This window comes from Sminthopsis crassicaudata, chromosome 2, assembly GCF_048593235.1.
Source record: "Sminthopsis crassicaudata isolate SCR6 chromosome 2, ASM4859323v1, whole genome shotgun sequence".
Taxonomy (NCBI): Eukaryota; Metazoa; Chordata; class Mammalia; order Dasyuromorphia; family Dasyuridae; genus Sminthopsis; species Sminthopsis crassicaudata.
In genome coordinates, this window is record NC_133618.1 from 145,809,465 (window position 1) to 145,828,754 (window position 19,290).

At 36.3% G+C, this 19,290-nt stretch overlaps 1 protein-coding gene across 2 annotated transcripts in view; it reads right to left on the reverse strand.

The window, feature by feature from the left end:
• Positions 1-19,290, reverse strand: part of MSRA (methionine sulfoxide reductase A) — a 526,139-nt gene that overhangs the window by 506,468 nt on the left and 381 nt on the right. The gene's annotated exons all lie outside the window — the stretch shown is intronic.

Sequence of the window (19,290 nt, forward strand, 5' to 3'; positions counted from 1 at the left end):
ATAGGCATTTCAAAGCTGAATCTAAGTATAACATTTATAATTTTCTCCTACAATTCTGGTCCATGCTTGTATTGTAAAACACCATGAGTGATGATTCAGGATCAGCAATCAGCCAATCAATTTATTAAACACAGAAACTTTTGAGTCAGAATACAATCAATGTCCCAGAATTCTTCCAATTCTTAAATATTTTCTTGTCCTTCGGTCAGTCAATTAATCAAAAAAACCTACTATGTGCCAAACACAGTGCTAAGCACCGAGGAAACACAAATTAAAAAGATAGTCCCTGCCTTCAAAAAGCTTATAATCAAATAAGGAAAGAAAATACCGAAAAAGAAGATAAAAGGTTTTGGAGAAAGGGACACAGGCAGAGAGTTGGGAGAAAAGGTATCTGGCACAGGGACATGGTAGAGTCCAGTCCAAGGAGTGCAGCAATGAGAAACAAAGAGATGACTAGCCTAAGAGCCTTTCTTAAATGTAGGAGGGCAGAGCACTGATAAGTATGAGTATTAAAGCTGATGTAATGTCAAGGGATGATGAGTTTCCAGGTAATAGGTATCTTAGGAGCATGAACATAATGGATTTCAGTGCAATGAGTACAGCTGATGAGACATTCAGTCACCATATGCTCCACTCACCACCATAATGGGAAAATAGAAAATGGAAATAGACATTAGTATAAACACCAAGAGATAGTAATAGCAGAAAGGAGATAGGTTCAGGACATATAATACTATAGTTACAAGTATGGAAGGACCAAGAGAGAGTTTTTCAGGATGGGAGGAAATGAATATGTTTGTAGGCAACAGGGAAGGAGGTGGTAGAAAGGAAAAGTTGGAAAATAAATAATAGAGTGAGGATGACAGAGGGAGCAATTTGTTGAAGGAAATGTACTGAAATGGGATTGCTTGAATAAGTATTGGTAAGGAAAAAGGCTACCTTATCAGATAAGAAAGGGATGAAGAAAGAGAAAATGACAGTAGGCAACTGAGTAACAGAAGACAAGGAAAAAGGAAGAAAAGGGATCTCACAACAAATGACCTCAATTTTTTTCTGTAAAATATGAGGCAAAGTTCTCAGCTAAAAGAATAGAGGGAGTGAGGAAGTTTGAAGATAGCTGGAAAAGTTTGAGATAGCTACTATGGAGACTCGACTGAGTTGATAAGGTAGGCATAGAACTGTCTTGAAGCAGTAAGGGCCCAGTTGAGGTTATGTAACATAAATCTGTGGTGCACCTAGTCAGAAGAGCTGTGTGATTTTCTCTGCCTCTGTTCAGAAGCAAGGAAAGGAACTCTGCAGCTAAAGCTGAGGTTTGGCAAAGTGTGATTGGCAAAATGATTTAAGGGACTGGGGATTCAAGAAAGGAGAACAGCATAGAGTTGAACTGATTCACCAAGGAGTCAAGACAGTGAAAAGAGGGGAGAATAGCTAGTCCTGGAGGGACAACCTGGTGGAGAATTGAGGGGTCACAGAATAAGAGGCATGGTGTGGATGAAAAGTAAAGCTGTAAGAGAAGGCTGTGAGAGAGAGATGGAAAAGCAATAGATTCTGTTCAGATCTGCAATTATTGAACATAGACATTTAGATCTGTGGCTGCTGACAAGATCAAAGGTATGACTACCTTTGTGTGAAACTAAGGTGCAATGGAGGAGTAGTTCATGGGAAATGAATGGAAGTGAGTGCCTAGAATATTTGAGGAAGAGTCAATATATACATATTGAAATTCCTTAGTATAAGGGCAGGAGTTGAAAGACAGAAAAATGGAAACCGTGTGCCAACTCCATTGTGGAAAGAATGGGAGTGATCTAAAGGTCAGTAGACAATAGCTGCCAGGATTTTGATTGGGTGGCAGAAATAAATAGCCTGAAATAAAAACAACTCTGAGGTACCATCTTATATCTATTGGGTTGAGTAAAATGACAGGAAAAAATAATGATGAATGTTGGAGATGTGGGAAAATTGTCAATTGACCCAGCTATTTTGAAGAGCAATTTGGAACTAAGCCCAAAGGGCTATAAAACTGTGCATACCCTTTGGTCCCACAGTGTCTTTACTGGGCTTATATCCCAAAGAGATCATAAAAGAGGGGAAAGGACCCACATGGGCAAAAATGTTTATGGCAGCCCTTTTTGAAGTGTCAAGGAATTGGAAATTGTGTGGATGCCCATAAGTTGGGGAACGGTAAATAAATTATGGTATATGAATGTAGTGGATATTATTGTTCTGTAAGAAACAATAATTAGATCATTTTCAGAAAAGCTTGGACTTTTATGAAGTGAACAGAACCAGAAGAACAGAGTATACAGTAACCACAAGATTATATGATGATCAACTATTATCTTGGAAAAATAAAATACTATTGAATTTTTTAAAAGAAATGAATAGCATGAATCTCAAAGCAGAAAAGATTACTATGGAGAAAGAAACTGAGAGTAGCAATGGGAAACAAAGGATATTCCAATTTAAATGAGTGAAGGTGAAATGAGTACTGGAAAGGGTACCAAGGAGGTTGTGCCATCAGAAACAAGTCAGGTTTCAGTAAGATCTATTAGATGGAGGCACTGAAAGAGGAAGACTTAGGATGAAGAGAAGGATCAGGAATTCCACAAGAAGAAGTAGATGATATTTGGTTAAAACTTTGTGGTGGGAGGGTCAAGGGGGATGGGAATGAAGAATAAGGTGGTGGGGATTGGGAAATGGGGTCTGGATGATGAATTACATAGCTTTAGAATCACTGGGATAGGAAAAGTATGACCAGGTATGAGAATGTTCATCACTGAGGGGAGGGCAGCACTTCTCTTCCTAAAGTAAGATGGAGATCAAGCTATTTTTAAAATGTAATATTATTTTATATTTGTAAAATATTTTACATTATTTATATTATGTTATTTCATGATAATATAATATTTTTAAAGCAAGTTGTACCTAAGAAAGATTTGAAGTTTCATGTACAATCCTCTTGTTTTACTTTGTATGTGGAAATACCCATTTTATTTAGTGTTAAATTCAGAATTGTTTTTTTTAATTTTAAGTCATGAATTACAAAAGCACCAAAACTTAAGGCAAAGATCTTTTCTGGTGTCCCAGGAAACAGATGACAAGGTAAGTGAGAATGAAGTTCCAGGGCTGAATACTTAATAGGAACAGTAACTTCTTTTCTCTTACCTTTTCTTTACAAAGAATTGCAAAAAGTTGGAAACAAAAAAACAGGAATAAAAAGATAAGTAACACTGAGTAAAATAGGGATGATTACCCAATTTTCTTATCTTTTTATTCCCTGACAAGTTGATATTTGCTTCCCTCTTTAACAACTCTAAATGAAGTCATTATTTTCAAATTATGCAGATAAATAATAGAACTATTGAAGAGAAAGTCAACTTGATGTGTCCTGATTTTCCCCATGCAGATTATGATATATTACACTCAGTTATGCTTAGAGTATCATCTGTTTCCCTCTGAGCACTTCTTCTAAATAAACAGTTTTCATTTATTCATTCATTCAACAAACACTAATCTGTATTTTGTGCAAAGAATCATGCTAAACAATAGGGGATATATATAAAGATTAACAAGTAGCTGTCCCTTACTTCAAGGAACTTACAGTCTAGGAGGGGAGATGGGACATGTACAGAACTCTCAGTGAAACATTACAGAAATATCAAGTTGTTTTATAATTTAAAATATAGCAAAACAGAATCAACAACAAAACAATAGAGAATGCACATCTTTGTATCTCTGCCAGTAGTTAAGTATAGTACACCTGCATAGCATGGTTAATAAAAAAGATATTTATTGAATGTTGTTGACTGAATAAAAATAGGCACAAAGTGCTATATATGTATGTATGTGTGTGTGTGTGTATATATACATATATATATATGTATATATACACACACACACATATATAAGTAAGCATATATAGAGTACATAAGTACATACTATGTGCCAATTATGGCACTAAGCACCTTTTAGAAATATTATTTTCTTGAGCAGAACCAGGAGATCATTGTGCAGGGCAACAATAACAAGATTATACAAGGATCAGTTCTGATGGATGTGGCTCTTTTCAACAAGGAGATGATTCAACCAGTTCCAATAATCTTGTGATGAAGAGAGCCATCTGCACACATTGAGAGGACAGCGGAGAACTGAGTATGGATCACAACATAACATTCTCACTTTCTGTTAGTGTTTGCTTGCATTTTATTTTCTTTCTCATTTTTTTTCCTTTTTGATTTGATTTTTCTTGTTCAGCATAATTGTATAAATATGTATGTATATACTGGATTTCGCATATATTTTTACCATGTTTAACATATATTGGATTACTTGCCATCTAAGGGAGGGGGTGGGGAGAAAGGAGAGGAAAATTGGAACACAAGGTTTTGCAAAGGTTAATGTTAAAAAAATTATCCATGCATATGCTTTGAAAATTAAAAAGCTTTAATAAAAAAGAAATATTTCTTTTGATCTTCCTAATAACCTTGCAAGATAGATGCTTTTATAGTCAAGGAAAATGAGAAAGATAGAAGTTAAGTGACTTGCCTAGGATCACAAATTTAGTGTCTGAGGCCATATTTGAAGTGAGGTCTTCCTGGCTCCAGGGCCTATGCTTTATCCCCTGTTCCTTCAAGATAGCTCCAAGCACCAAAGGTTAGTTCAAGAATCCTGAAGGGAAGATGCAGTCTTCCTCACTTTGGAAAAATGAGGTCAGAGCAATCAGTTTTTAAAATCATTTTTTAAAAGACTGTTGCAATGTCAAAGGAACCAATGAATGCACAGATGTCAAAAAGACTTAAGTCGTTGGTTTTAAAACAATCCAGAGTTATGTTATTAGGTCAAAATATTTTCTAGGATAGTAAAAAAGGAATAAGGAGAATAAAAATACATACACAAAAACATACATAAAGACTGAGAACTAAAAGAAGCTGGGAATATGAAGATTAAGAGTTTTTCTTTATAATTTCTTCCATTGCCTTATCTCCCCTGTTTCCCTGTCCTTTTCTGTATTTTTTTCAATTGTTTTAACACTGAAACACTACTCTACGCAGACAGTCCATACTGAATGAAAACATAATACATGGATAAAAAAAAACTTTGTAAACCCTTTTTTAATTGAAGTTTTAGTTAAGTAAGATTGCACATTTCTTATAATAATAATTCACACTTACACAATGAGAGAGATGAGAACTGTGGTTTCACTGGCATAGGGAATTCTCAGATAAGCAATTGCCCTCTCACAATACAGGTTAGCACCTTATGGTGTTACAGAGTTGTATAGAGTCCTGAGAAGTGAAGGATTTGTTGAAGACCATACAGTCGAGATGTGTCAAAAGCAGGACTTAAACCCAGGTCTTTCTGGCCCCAGTGTCAGCCCTCCAACTACCAATGGATACATGGTTTTTAAAGTTTTCTTACAACATTTGTTTACTCTCAGAAACCTTAGCAGTGGTCCTCAAACTTTTTAAATAGGGGTCAGTTCACTGTCCCTCAGACTGTTGGAGGGCCAGACTATAGTAAAAACAAAAACTCACATTCTGTCTCCGCCCCTCAGCCCATTTTCCATAATGGGCTGCATAAACATCCTCAGCTGGCACATCTGGCTCGAAGGCCGTAGTTTGAGAACCCCTGTCTTAAAGCATACATGATATGAGGATTGGTATTGCAGTTTTACAGATGAGTAAACTGAAGTTCAATGAAATCAAATGATCACCTTACTTAAGTGATCATCTTACTAACCAGGACTCAAACTTAAGTCTTAGAAAAGCAAGGCTGATGTTCTTTCCACTACATGATGTTCATTGCTGGTTCATCCAGAACCTAGGTAAGCATACCGTTGTACAATACCGATAAACTCTGGCCAACCAAATTTTGACATAATTTTTCATATCAAACGTCTTGGTCAGATCTACAAATGTTGCATATAGACTTATGTTCTGCTCCTGGCATTTCTCCTGGAGCAGTCAGGCTGCAAACACCATATAAACTGTTCCTCAACCCTTTCTGAAGCCACACTGACTCTCAGATATATGATCATCTTCCAAGCGAAGAATCAATCTATTAAGGAAGACTCTGGCAAAAATCTTGCCAACAATGACTAATAAAGAGATACTCTCCTCACCCTTCCCAACGATCATAGGACAATCTATTCCCTTTACCTTTATAGAGAAGGTCAATGGATCCTGACCACAGGTCCTTTCTCAAACTAAACTGCCAAGCATTCAAACTCTATTGCAAAAAACACAACTCCACTAGCTGGCCACATTGTTCAAATGTGAAAAGTATGCTTGCCAAAAAGACAATTTTGTGGAAAATTTACACAGGGCAAACAATGATGTGGTGGTCAGAAAAAGCAATTCAAGGACATTCTCAAGGCCTCTAAAAACCTTGGAATTGATTGTGTGATATGGAAGACACTGGCACAGGACCGCCCAGCATCCATGCTCTCATCAGAGAAGGGACTGTGCTCTATGAAAAAAGCAGAATTGTAGTAGCTCAAAAGAAATCCAAAATAGACAAATTTAGAGCATCCACCCTAAACATTGATAGGGACTCTTTGTGCCTGACCTGTGTTAGAGCATTCTAAGTTCATACTGATCTGATCAGCCACGGCCAGACACACTGTAACTTGACTCTACCATAATCATGTCATTGTGGTCCTCTTCAAGAATAAAGGACAACCACCAACCACATGACAATTTTTTCAAGAATGTCTTACTAGAATAAAGTACAAGATATAGAATAAATGACATACTGCCTGGGCTTAAATAACATCCTTAAAAAGTCGAAATGTTACAGAAATAAGGTAAGGAAGTCTTCCTTCTCATCTCAACTGATGTGATCAGCAGGGCTCAGAATATAATCACAAACACTCTAAATCAGATGGTAAGGAGTTTTCCCACAACCCCAGCATAATATGTGAATAAATCTCTAAACAATTTATAAAACTCTATAAAGAGCTTTGTCCACTGGGAGAAAGCACCTGACACCTCCCAGGAAACATCTTGTGACAAAAAAAAAAATCAGTCATGCTCCTTGGCATGCTCCTGTAAATGGCAAGGGGAATGAAAACTTTTTCTCTTCTTTCTTATCCTTATCATGGGAACTACCAGAAGGAGAAAAAATCCACCTATCCAGGAGCAGAAGCACACACACCATGAACAGACAAATAAAATAGTTACCCAGATAAAAGTCAGCTTCAACATATATAAGTCTTCATGGCAGACTACTATATCAAGTCAAAAAGAAATTGAATACCCAAATGAATGTCCTTTCCATCCAACTGACACACTCAAGGGAAACCGAGTGAAGACTCTACCAAGAGGAAAAGAGCTTCTAGCACCAGGAGCTGTGAGTAACCCATTGTAAAACATATAGCATATACCCATACCGTGCACCCATAGATGCTGGGGAAATTTGTGGCAGGATATACCACAAGTCTAAAGGGAAATGTTTATATTAACTGTTTTTACTATACTGCCTTTGAAAATTAGTTTTCTAAATAAATAATAATAAGCCTATTGGCCAAATGTTAATATTAAGCATACCATTGTGGATTAATGAGCAATAGTCTTAGGAGTGGCCACCATTAGGTTTAACAGTAGAGCTACTATTTATTACTTTTGGTAATAGACATTCTCAGGAGATTCCAACTTGTGAAAGTTGAGAAATAACCCAGAAGAGGTAATAAAGTTAATGTTACTTTGCAAATGTTAAAATATGGCTTTATTTCCCATAAGTTTTCTGACAGCCTCCTAAGAAAAGAAAGTAGTACATCAGAGTGGTATCCCAGAATCCAAAGTTTTAGTCTCAGCTCTGCTAATGATATAACTAAATTTGGACAAGTCACTTCATATTTGCCAGCCTTATCTATAAAATCAATGAGCTGGACTTAGTTCTACTTTCCTTTCCAGCAATATGGTACTAAAATCATTGCACAAATTGTGAAACTTTACTAGTGTACCTCTAATTATATGTCAGTATGATGATAATGAGTTACCATCCCAAAGCCATGGGCTCTGAACCTTTTTTTTAAACCAATAGTAGGGATAGATTTGTCTATTCACAAAAACTTACTTTATTTCCTTTGCTAATAACAACAAAAGAAAACAAAATTTCCTTCAGTGTCTATAATATATTCTTTGAATAGTACCAAAAACAGTAAATCATTATCCTAAAAGGGAGATTTCATTTTATAAAATAGCCTAAAGTCATTGAGAGCCAAGCCTACTGATTGAGTTGGTTGGTCAAGCTAAGAAATATCATTAAAAATAAGGTTTGCTATAAAGGAAATGCAATTTATTTTCCCAAGTTAGTCATTAACAGGGCTCCCAAAAAGATGCAAAAATGTTCTAAGCAATGCTATCATCAAAGAAATGAAGCAGTTTTCCAAGATGATTACTTTAAAGCACAATTCAGTTTAATTACGATATATTTGTTTAAAATTATTCTAGACAATGCTATGATAGTCTTCTGGATCTAAAGTTTAAGAAGAAAGGAAGACAAGTAAGAAATTTTTCTTAAACAACTAGGAAATACCATTCATACATCAGCCCTTGATACCTTCTCCTACCTATAATCTTCCTCAATCACACCATATCTAGAATACTATGTTGGTGGAATACCATAGGGAATGGTAAATCTACAGTCAGGAAGGCCTGAGTTCATATCTCAGAAATGACCCTGCGGAAGTCCCTTAACCCCGACTTGCCTGTTTCCTCATCTGTAAAATAAGAGTAATAACAGTACCCATCTCCCATAGTTGTTGTGATGATAAAACAAGAAAAAAAAAAAAAATCAAAGCACTTTGCAAATTTTAAAGCCCTACATAAATGTTAGCTATTGTCATTATGTTCAATTCAGGGTATTACATGTTCTGAATAAGATGAAAGAAAAACCCAAAAGGAAGAGTTTCTGGATAACTAATAACCAATTTATTAATTATGGCTAGCAGATAATATATTGAGTTCAGTAGTTCTCTCAGAAACCAAATACCTGTTTGTATGGAGGCCAGCTGAATGTTTAAATTATTTTGGAAAAGGGGTCCTTCATGAGTTGAAATCAACTCTGATTGCTTAATAATTAATGAGAGAATGAATATTATAATAAGGTGAGCTTTTTTTTTTTTTTTTAATGAGAGGTGGGTGGACTTGACTCTGATCATGTCAGCATTCTTGGACATTCTTGGACAAAGAGACTTAACCAAATCATTCTGCTTTCAAAAATCCATAAAAAAGGATCAATTCTCCACCCAATCATACCTGAGTAGAACAACAAGCCAAAATTCACCTGGACTAGATTCTCTTTATGATTTAATTAGAAATAAGCTTTCCAGTTGGATAGGTGCCGCTCAAGATTGAGAAGAAGGTCTCGTTGTCAGCCTTGATCTTCACAAGAACTGGACTTTGACCTCATTTCCAAATATATAGAGAACTGACTCAAATCTATAAAAAATCTAAGCTATTCTCCAATTGATAAATGGTCAAAGGATATGAAAAGATAATTTTCAGTTGAAGAAATTGAAACTATTTCTAGTCATATGAAAAGGTGCTCTAAATCACTATTGATCAGAGAAATGCAAATTAAGATAATTTTGATATACCACTACCCACCTTTCAGATTGGCTAACATGACAGGAAAAGATAATGACAAATGTTGGAAGGGATGGGGGGAAAATGGACATTGTTGGTGGAGTTGCGAACTGATCCTACCATTCTGGAGAACAATTTGGAACTATGCCCGAAGAGTTATCAAACTGTGCACACCCTTTGACCCAGCAGTGTTACTATTGGGCTTATATCCCAAAGAGATCTTAAAGAATGGAAAGGGACCTGTATGTGCAAGAATGTTTGTGGCAGCCCTCTTTGTAGTGGTTAGAAGCTGGAAAATGAATGGATGCCCATCAGTTGGAGAATGGCTGACTAAATCATGGTATATGAATGTTATGGAATATTATTGTTCTGTAAGAAACGCCCAGCAGGATGATTTCAGAAAGGCCTGGAGAGACTTACATGAACTGATGCTGAGTGAAATGAACAGAACCAGGACATCACTATACACTTCACATACAATACTATATGAGGATCAATTCTGATGGACGTGGCTCTCTTCAACAATGAGATAAACCAAGTCAGTTCCAATTGTTCAGTAATGAAGAGAACCAGTTACATCTAGAGAGAGAACTATGAGAAATGAGTATGGACCACAACATAGCATTTCCACTCCTTCTGTTATTGTCCGCTTGCATTTTTGTTTTCCTTCTCAGGTTTTTTTACCTTCTTTTTAGATCCGATCTTTCTTGAGTAGCAAGATAATTGTATAAATATGTATACATATATTGTATTTAATATATACTTCAACATATTTAACATATATGGGACTACCTACCATCTAGGGGAGGGGATGGGGGGAAGAAGGGGAAAAATTGGAACAGAAGTAATTCCAAGGGTCAATGTTGAAAAACTACCCATGAATATGTTTTGTAAATAAAAAGCTATAATAAAAAATAAAAAATAAAAAGAATTGGACTTTGAATGAGGAAACAGAAAAGGAAATAACTCTGATTCCCTCATATTAATAACCAACTTTATAATCACTTCTCGCAGGAAGAAAATTGATAGGGCAGATAGTGTTCAAATGAGAGCCAACAGGAGGGGCCTAGAGAAGGATATAGAGATCATCACATAGGATAATGAATTAAAACAACTGAAGATAATTAATTTGCAGAAAAAACTGAAGTGAGACATGATAGCTGTGTTTAAGTATTTGGGAGGCTGTCTCAAGAAAAAGATGTGCTCTACTTACCTACAAGAAGGAAAAACAAAGAGTAATGGATTGAAATGGCAAAAAGATAAAATAAGAACTGCCTTATTTGCAGTCTTCAAGTGAAAGCTAGATGGATCTTTTTCAGCTATCTTAAAGTGGAGGTTCCTCTTTCAGATACACATTCCTTTCCAGCTCTGAAGTTTTATTTTTCCCTCACATTAAAAAAACAAACAAACAAACAAACAAACAAAAAAACATGGAACACATTTTTGCTTTAATACACCATACAAATGTAACCTACTGGTTAAACTCCCTATCACTGTTTTTCACAAATTTAAAAAAAACAACAATCCTACATATCCAAACACACAACAGATTTTCACTCATTCATATAAAAAATGTTTAGTAGAATGTACTGTATGAAACACTAAAAAATATAAAATGTAAAAATAAAGACTGAAGGGGATCTCTGCCATCAAGAAGCTTATAGCCAAGTACTGAATGAATTACAAACTATTTTTAATTGCAATTTTAATTATTTTGTAAATGTGTTTTGTTTTTGTAAATTATAAATCATAATGTAATATAATAAGAAGGTTGGACTTAGTGACCTCAAATCCCTTTCAACTCTATTACCTATTACTTAAATCCTGAAAAACAATCTGTATATGCTTTAAAGAATTTTGAAACGTTAAGTTTAGATGAGAGAAAAATCATTTAACTTCATGACAACATCTAATACATATGTAGAAAGCATTTTCTTCACAAAATCCCCATAAATTAAGGTAGGAACAGTATAATTATTAGCCCCATGGTCCTATAACTACCAAGTAGCAGAGACAGAATTCCAATTCAAGGCTACTGTTGTTATTTCCACTCTACCACACTCTGCCTTACTATAAAAAGAAGTTGGTAATATTGACAGGAAATGGGGGTGGAGGAGGTATAATTGGAATAAGATTTTAAAAGTGGGGTGTGTATATATATATATATTTTTATTTTGTGTATCTTCATATACATGTGTTTCTGTATATACTTTTTAAATTTTTATGTTTATATTTTGTGTATATTTATATACATATATTTACTACATGTATATACACATACATATAACTCATATATTTATTGAAATTCATTCATAATTATGAATGACTGGCATTGACAGGAAAATTAACTTTAATATTGTTAAGATTAAATGTAACATTTTCTCCTCTGTCAGGCAGCCTTCCTCTAAACATTCCTAGCAATGTCCTTGCATTCCTGCTCCTGAGGCTCAGTATGGGGGGAGGGTGGGGTCTGCAGCCTGGATTCTTTTTATACTGTGAACAGATCTAGCTTGCTAGCCATAGCTACCAAATATCCTTGCTTCTTTCCTTAAGATTTATGGCAAGTTAGATCATGAAGGCAAAAACAACCAGAAGTGGGTTTCCTCGCTTGGATTTGCTTGGATTCCCAAGAGCATTGGGGTCCCATGGCCAGACCTCGCTCCTCACATGACCCATCCCTGTTTTTCCTCCTAAAAGTAGAAAAACCTTTTGGTAAGTGTGCGCGCGTGCGCGCACACACGCACACACTTACGCACACGTACATACACACACGTGATCCAAGCTCTTTATCTTGTTTAAAGATACTTTTTTTCCTCCACTTAGGAGTTGAAATAAAACTAAGAGTATCAAAGCCCAATTTTCTATCCATCAGAATTTTGCCTAGGTCTAGCCATATTTACCTATTCTGTTTATAAAGAAAAACTAACTATGCTGATGAGAGAAATGATTATTTCTCTCTCATACTGATAATCAATTATTAAAACTGAGAAAACACCAGATTTTTCTCCTATGCTATTTCCTCATCCAGTCTCTCAAGGACAAAACTGAAGAAAGATAGGATTAACATTCTTTCAACTTGTTCTGAGTATTGCTAGTCCACTCAAATAAAATGGACTTCTAATCTAAGATGAAACTTTTTTTCTTCTTAGGCTTAGGGTACAGGAGGAGGGAGAAAGAAGATGAATTCTTTGTATAGCCCAAAGTTGGGGGTAACAAGTAAATGACCTAAACATGCCAAATGATTATCCTTCCATTAAAATGCTGACATTATTAATAAAATGATTAAATTACCAGAAATTATGTCTCTAGAATATTTTTAAATATAGAGGAAACAGGACAGTGGAAAGAGTAATGAAGCTGAAGTTGGAAAGTAGATTCAAATCAAACCTCAGATAAACTTATAAGCCATACAAATTACTTGAGCTCTCTCAGCAAATTCCCTCATCCTCACATGTAGCTACCTCACGTGGTTATTCTGAGAAACAGATGACAAATTGTATTTAAAGTGCGATTTAAATGTGAGCTACTATGATTTGTATGCAGCCTGAAAGCTTGCAGTTTAAACTATGCAATTCATGATAGCACTAGTAAGAAAATGATTGAAATAGATAAGAGACAGATAGATAGATAGATAGATAGATAGATAGATAGATAGATAGATAGATAGATAAGATAGATAGGAAGATAGATAAATAGATCATTGGTGACTACCTTTCAGCAGAATATAGTACTTACTAATAATTTCTCTTTGCAGAACAGATGGAGGATGTGCTGTATCAATTTATCTCTCAGAACTACAACAGAATTAGGCTGAGGGTCTATCCAATTCTTTACCCTGTTTCTAATTTCCTTAGGCCTTAGTTATACCTTGAATTCCTTTAAGCTAAGAAAATCTTTTTAGTCTAGCTTTTCTTCATCCTTCAGATGGCACCACACTGAAGGAGTTTGCATACTAACTGGAGATAGAGCATATAAATATGCATAAAGTAAAATAATAGATTTGTTCCTTTTGGTATAGATAGGGGATTTCAGATAAGGAACTCCTTTCTCCCAAAGCAGATGAGCAATTGCTCCACAATCTATAATCTTAAAGAAAAATATTTAAATAACAGTTCAAAACAACAATAGAAAAGATGCCCAAGGCAAAAATCATATGGCAAATCAGTCACAAAAAACAATCACTGTAACATAAATTCAGAGGAAGGAGTTATCACCTCTGGCTAGAGAAGTGAGTAGGATACTCATGAAATGTTCAAGGAGAAGGCAGAATGTATAAAGCAGGGCTTTGAAACACTACATATGGTTGATTTGTGTATGTAGAAAAAGTAGAAGAGGGAATTCCATGAGGATGAGGCAGAAGGAGCAAAAGTGAAGAGATGCAATAGTATAGGATGTGTTCAAGATACAGTGAGAAAACCAATTTGGCTAGAGTAAAGGATCCTTTCTTGGGAAGAATAAGAAATAAGGCAGGAAAGGCAAACTAGGGCCAATGTATAAAGGACCCCAAACATTAAGCTAAAGTCTAGTCTTTACCCTACAAGCAATGAGGAATTCCTGAAGGGTTTTTTTTTTTTACCTTAGTATTCACATAATTAAAGAAGTTATTTCAGGAAGATAATAAATTAAGAGAGTAACATGATCAAAGAGGAATGGACAGGAAAGGAGAGGCAGAATTGATATCAACTATGTGGCCTAGAATCTAGAAATTAATCAGAAGGAAAAATATCCCTAGTGAAAAACTATTTCCTACTGATGTGTGTGTGTGTCACTCAAAATAAAAGAAATGTCAACAATATCCTTCACATAAATATGAAAGAAATTTGTCTCTAAAGATATCCTATCTATACTAATGATGCCACTGCAAAAATGAATATTTATGAAATGTAAAATGACTCAGATTAACTTATTCCAATTCCCTCCTCTAAAATTAGATTTCAAAATCATGTCAAAATGTAGATTTTGATTACAAAAGCAATTTGGGGGAAAATGTACATGACAAAAAACAAGACAATAAGATGAAACACACTTGAAACAGCTAAGAAAAAGAATGATAAAGAATGGGGAAATGGATAACAAAGCTAAAGAATAAAAAAAACAATAAAAATAATGTTTATAATTGAACAATATTTTGCATACGATAGGTGTTGAATGCTTGTTAAAGGTTGCATACTGTTCAACTTGGATGAACACAGAAAGAGAAGTTAATCAAAATTCATTTATTAAGTATCCATAATGTACCAGCCACTATCATGGGCACTAACACCATAAAGTACAAAGAAGAAAACATTCTTTCCTAAAAAGAATTCACATCTATTCAGTATATAAATATAAATATATATATACACATTTACATACACACACATTAAACATACATATACAAGAACATTTATTGATTATAAAAGAATAAATATAAAGAGAATAACTATATATAAATACAAAGTAATTAAGTTCAAAAAAGGAAGAAGAGGAGAAAAGAAAAAAAAAGGCTAAAATTAGACTAAATGTAGTCTAAAAATATAGGCAAAAAAGTGGTTATTTAAAGGAAACCAAGAAAAACTATAAAGTAGCCTTGATTGATGTCACCAGAACATAAAATATATTACCAACTAAAGAGTAATGTTTTCCAAATACAAAGAAAAAGTCATATAAAAAAGTCAACATGGAGAATTTCCATTAACTAAGTTTATTTGAGAAAGAAGAGTAATTACATAATCTATGATAGATGTTTCAGGTTTTTTTTTCCAATGAAAAATAAATTCCAGGTGTTTTGAGAATGCTGCAGACCATTTTACTTTAAGCTTCTTTAACCCCTTCATTCACCTGAATGAGCATGAATTCTCTTCTTTCCTCCGTCTCAGAGCATCTCTACATAACCAAGAAGGAGAACAGGATTAAACTGCCTTCACAAAGGAGACCAAGTAAATCACTGTAATGACAGAATAATAAGGGCAGAAAAGGAGAAAGGACCAAAAATTCAAATACTTGTGCTAGGGCCAGTAGATATACAAAGACTTTCACATAGAGCAATTTAATCCATTTCTAGCAAGATTCAATTACTTCCCATAGACATTGTCAGATCTGGCCAATATAGGTAGCCTGAAGAGAAATGGGAGATCAATATTAAATTAGTTTGAAAGTTTGGACTTCATACTTAGAGGTGTTGCAGAGTAGGACGTGGTTACTGTCAGTAGTTTATTGAATGGCAGTTTTCCTTCAATTAATAAAGCCATAAGCATATATTAAATATCTATGTGATAGATTCTTGACTGAACAAAGTATGAAGCTAAAACTAAAGCTACCATTAGTGACATTAAAAGTATAAGGTAATTATGCCATGATAAAGACTTGCCCAGGGTCACACAGCTAGGAAGTGTTAAGTGTCTGAGACCAGATTTGAACTCGGGTCCTCCTGAATTCAAGGCTGGTGCTCTACCACTGCGCCACCTAGCTGCCGCCATATATCATGATTTAATAGATAAAACAAATTAAACAAATAATTCTTGTCAATCTACCAATATAACATTATTCTATGCCAGGCAATATGCCAGGCTCTAGAGATATATAGATATTACAGTATCGGCTATAGAGGAGCTTACATTCTAACTAACAGACAATATTTTTCCAAATAAATATCTATACACCTATACATAGATATCTATGATACAAGCACTACATTCCCACATACACACACACACACACACATGCATTAAGTACACACAAATCAATCTGAAATGAAAAGGGTCTAAGATATCTCCTAGTGAATTACATTTACATCAGTGTTAAAGTTGAAGTTTTAGTTTACCTTTGTAAACTTTTAGAAAGTTCTTTGTACTTTAAGTAAATGGTTAGGCAGTGAAGTGAGAAGTGTCTTTTCTTTACTGAGAATTCAGTGCTGGGGATCTTTGGGTTGCATGAGGTGTTACTCAGGTATTAACACAGGCATTAATCTGATAAATCCACCACATATATATTGTAGATATGGTTTGCTTGGCTTTTAGCAACACATTTGACAAAGTCTCCCATCATATGATTATAGACACGATAAAGAGATATAGTTGAACGGTGAATGACAGAAGTCCTTAATGGATTGTTAGCAGTTTGTGGAGAGGTGGTAGTTAGTATAGAATGCTAGAGATCTACTGATTACCCTATGATGTCATATTTTATCAATAACTTGGAAGAGATCATCAAAGGCATACTTATCAAGTTTATGGGTGACACAAAGCAGAGAAGATTGGCTAACACTAATTTATAAATTCTAATAAGAAAAGTATAAGATAACATTTAATAAAAATAAATTTTGTGGTAGAATATGACCAAATCTATGCTCATCACTAGAGAGAGCAGGTCTGAGGTAGCATCGATGATTTCAAGAGGAAAATTCCTAGGCTGTGTCCTAGGTGTGGGCAGTATTTTACCTCTTTCCCAATACGGCAGAGACTTAAGGAATGCTAATAGTTGTCCCTTTCCCAGGGAAACTACCAAAGCATAAAATTTCTTTGTTTCATGGCTAACTTAAGACCTTGCAATAACTTAAATTAAGACTGTTCTATTAAGGAAAAACTTAGTGCTCAATTGAACTATCATCAGAATTACCAACAGGTATCATTGCTCTGTATTGTTATAAACTAAGGAAACTGATTCTGTTACAAGCTTGGGTCATTCTAGGACAACCAACAGTGGCCATCCTGACACGTGAGTTTAGGACAGCTTCCCAAGAAGCCTAGTACAGATGTAAATAACTATACTTTCTCACAGGTATAGATCACAAGTATAGAGGTATTGCTAGGTAACATTTGTTTTAATGGTTTTTATCTTAATCTGATTTTTCAAATGTGATAAGGAAGCCAGAAAAGCTGAAGTGATATTAAGTTGCTTTCGAGTAGTAAAGAAATTGACAGAACTAGTTACATCATGCATTCAAAGGCCATGAGAAACGTCTGCAGTGCTGATGATGAACATCTGCAGAAGGTCATTATGGCTTTTGCATTTAACTGTAAGCATGGCTTATTCTAGGACACCCTCAATCCTAAGCGAGCTTTCACAATGGAGTGACAGTGCACAGGGTCCAGACCACGTCTGATGGCATCATTCATTATTAGGAAGGATATTGACCAGCTGGAGTCCGCCCAGAGAAAGGTGACCATAATAGTGACGGGGCTGAGGACTGTGGCATACAAGGAGCAGCGGGAGGACTGGTGATTTTTACCTGTTAGAGGATGGAAGGGGGAATGTCTTAAAATATCAAGTTCAGAGTTGAAGGGATTTCAGCGGTCGTGCAGGACAAGCTGCTGTAACATTTCCCAATACTGGTCACCCAGCTCTCACCTAAATAACTCTTGAGAAAAGTAATCCATTCATTGCACTTTTGAATAGCTTGGTTGTTCTAGCTTGAAGAGCGATCACATGGAAAAGGGTTTAGGGTTTTCTGCTGGCAAATCCGCCACAGATACGTCGTAGCTATGGCATACTTGGCTTCTAGCTAGGATTTGGGTTCTCCACAAGGGAAAATTTCCTAACAGAGAACTACGCTGCAGCGGGAAGCAATGGCTTTCCCATCGCGGGAAGGCTTCAGGCTGAATGCTCACTCGTCCGGAGAGCTGATTCCTGCTCAGGTACTACTTAGAACAGCATGCTCTCGCAGTCCCTTCCCACAGAATTCTTTGGTGGGAGGAAAGGGCGGAGCTGAAGCAGCCTGAGATTTTATTCTCCATTTCTACAGGGAGCTTTTACCCAAGAGGGCCCATTGAGCCCAGGGCAAGCTCTAAAGGGCAAAGCTCCAAAAAAAGCAGCAGGCCCTGATCTCCAGTGTGCCAGAAAGGGAAGCCACCCCGGAGAACGCCCGGGGCTGGGGCGTGCCCCGCCCCCCACCGTTCCTTTGTACCGAAGCACTCGTGTTCCACGTTCCCTGTACACTTTCTGTGACTTTCCCTCCCAAGGCAGCAATGGTTCCCAGTCAAGTGTTCACTATGGCAGCAAATACTGACCCCAAGAAGAAGACAATGCAGAGGAGTGAAGAGAAAAAATCAAAATGATCCTCCGGGCTCTGGCCACACTGTGTCTCACAAAGCGGGAGGTAATCCAATTCAGCCATCATTTATTAAGAGCCTTTTTGTCAAGCGTCAAACCCTGGGAGCTGACCAAAAAACGCAGCTTCTGCCCTCACGGAGCTTACAGTCTAACGGGGGAACCAGTAAATAGCAAATATACACGGGATTTAAAAAAAAAAAAAAAAGGGAGATAATTAATGGAGAGAAGGCACTGGAACTAGAGGTCCAGGAGAAAAGGGGGTTTTGGTCGGGCTTAAAGAAAGCCAGGAAACTGAGATTAGGATCTCCCAAGAATGGAAGACAGAAAGATAATAGTGGAAACCACAATGCTATCATTATTATTATCATTACACGCCTGAGATTCTGTAGGAAGAAAAGAAATTAAGGAAATAACGGACCAGAGCGAAGCTGCTGAAACATAACCAGGCCTTTAGCACAAGGCTTAGCGCCCCCCCCCCATTTTCTCTCTTTCCACGCTTCCCCCCCGCCCCCACTGCCAGTTGTGGTTCTCTTCTGCGCCTGCGTTGCACCCCACGTTGCGTGCCCGGGATGAAGCTGGGCACCGCTTTTTCCTCCAGGAGTCCCCCGGGAGAAGGCAGGGCAGCAGCGCGCTTGCGCGGCGGAGCGCGCGTCACTCTCATGGTCCCTAC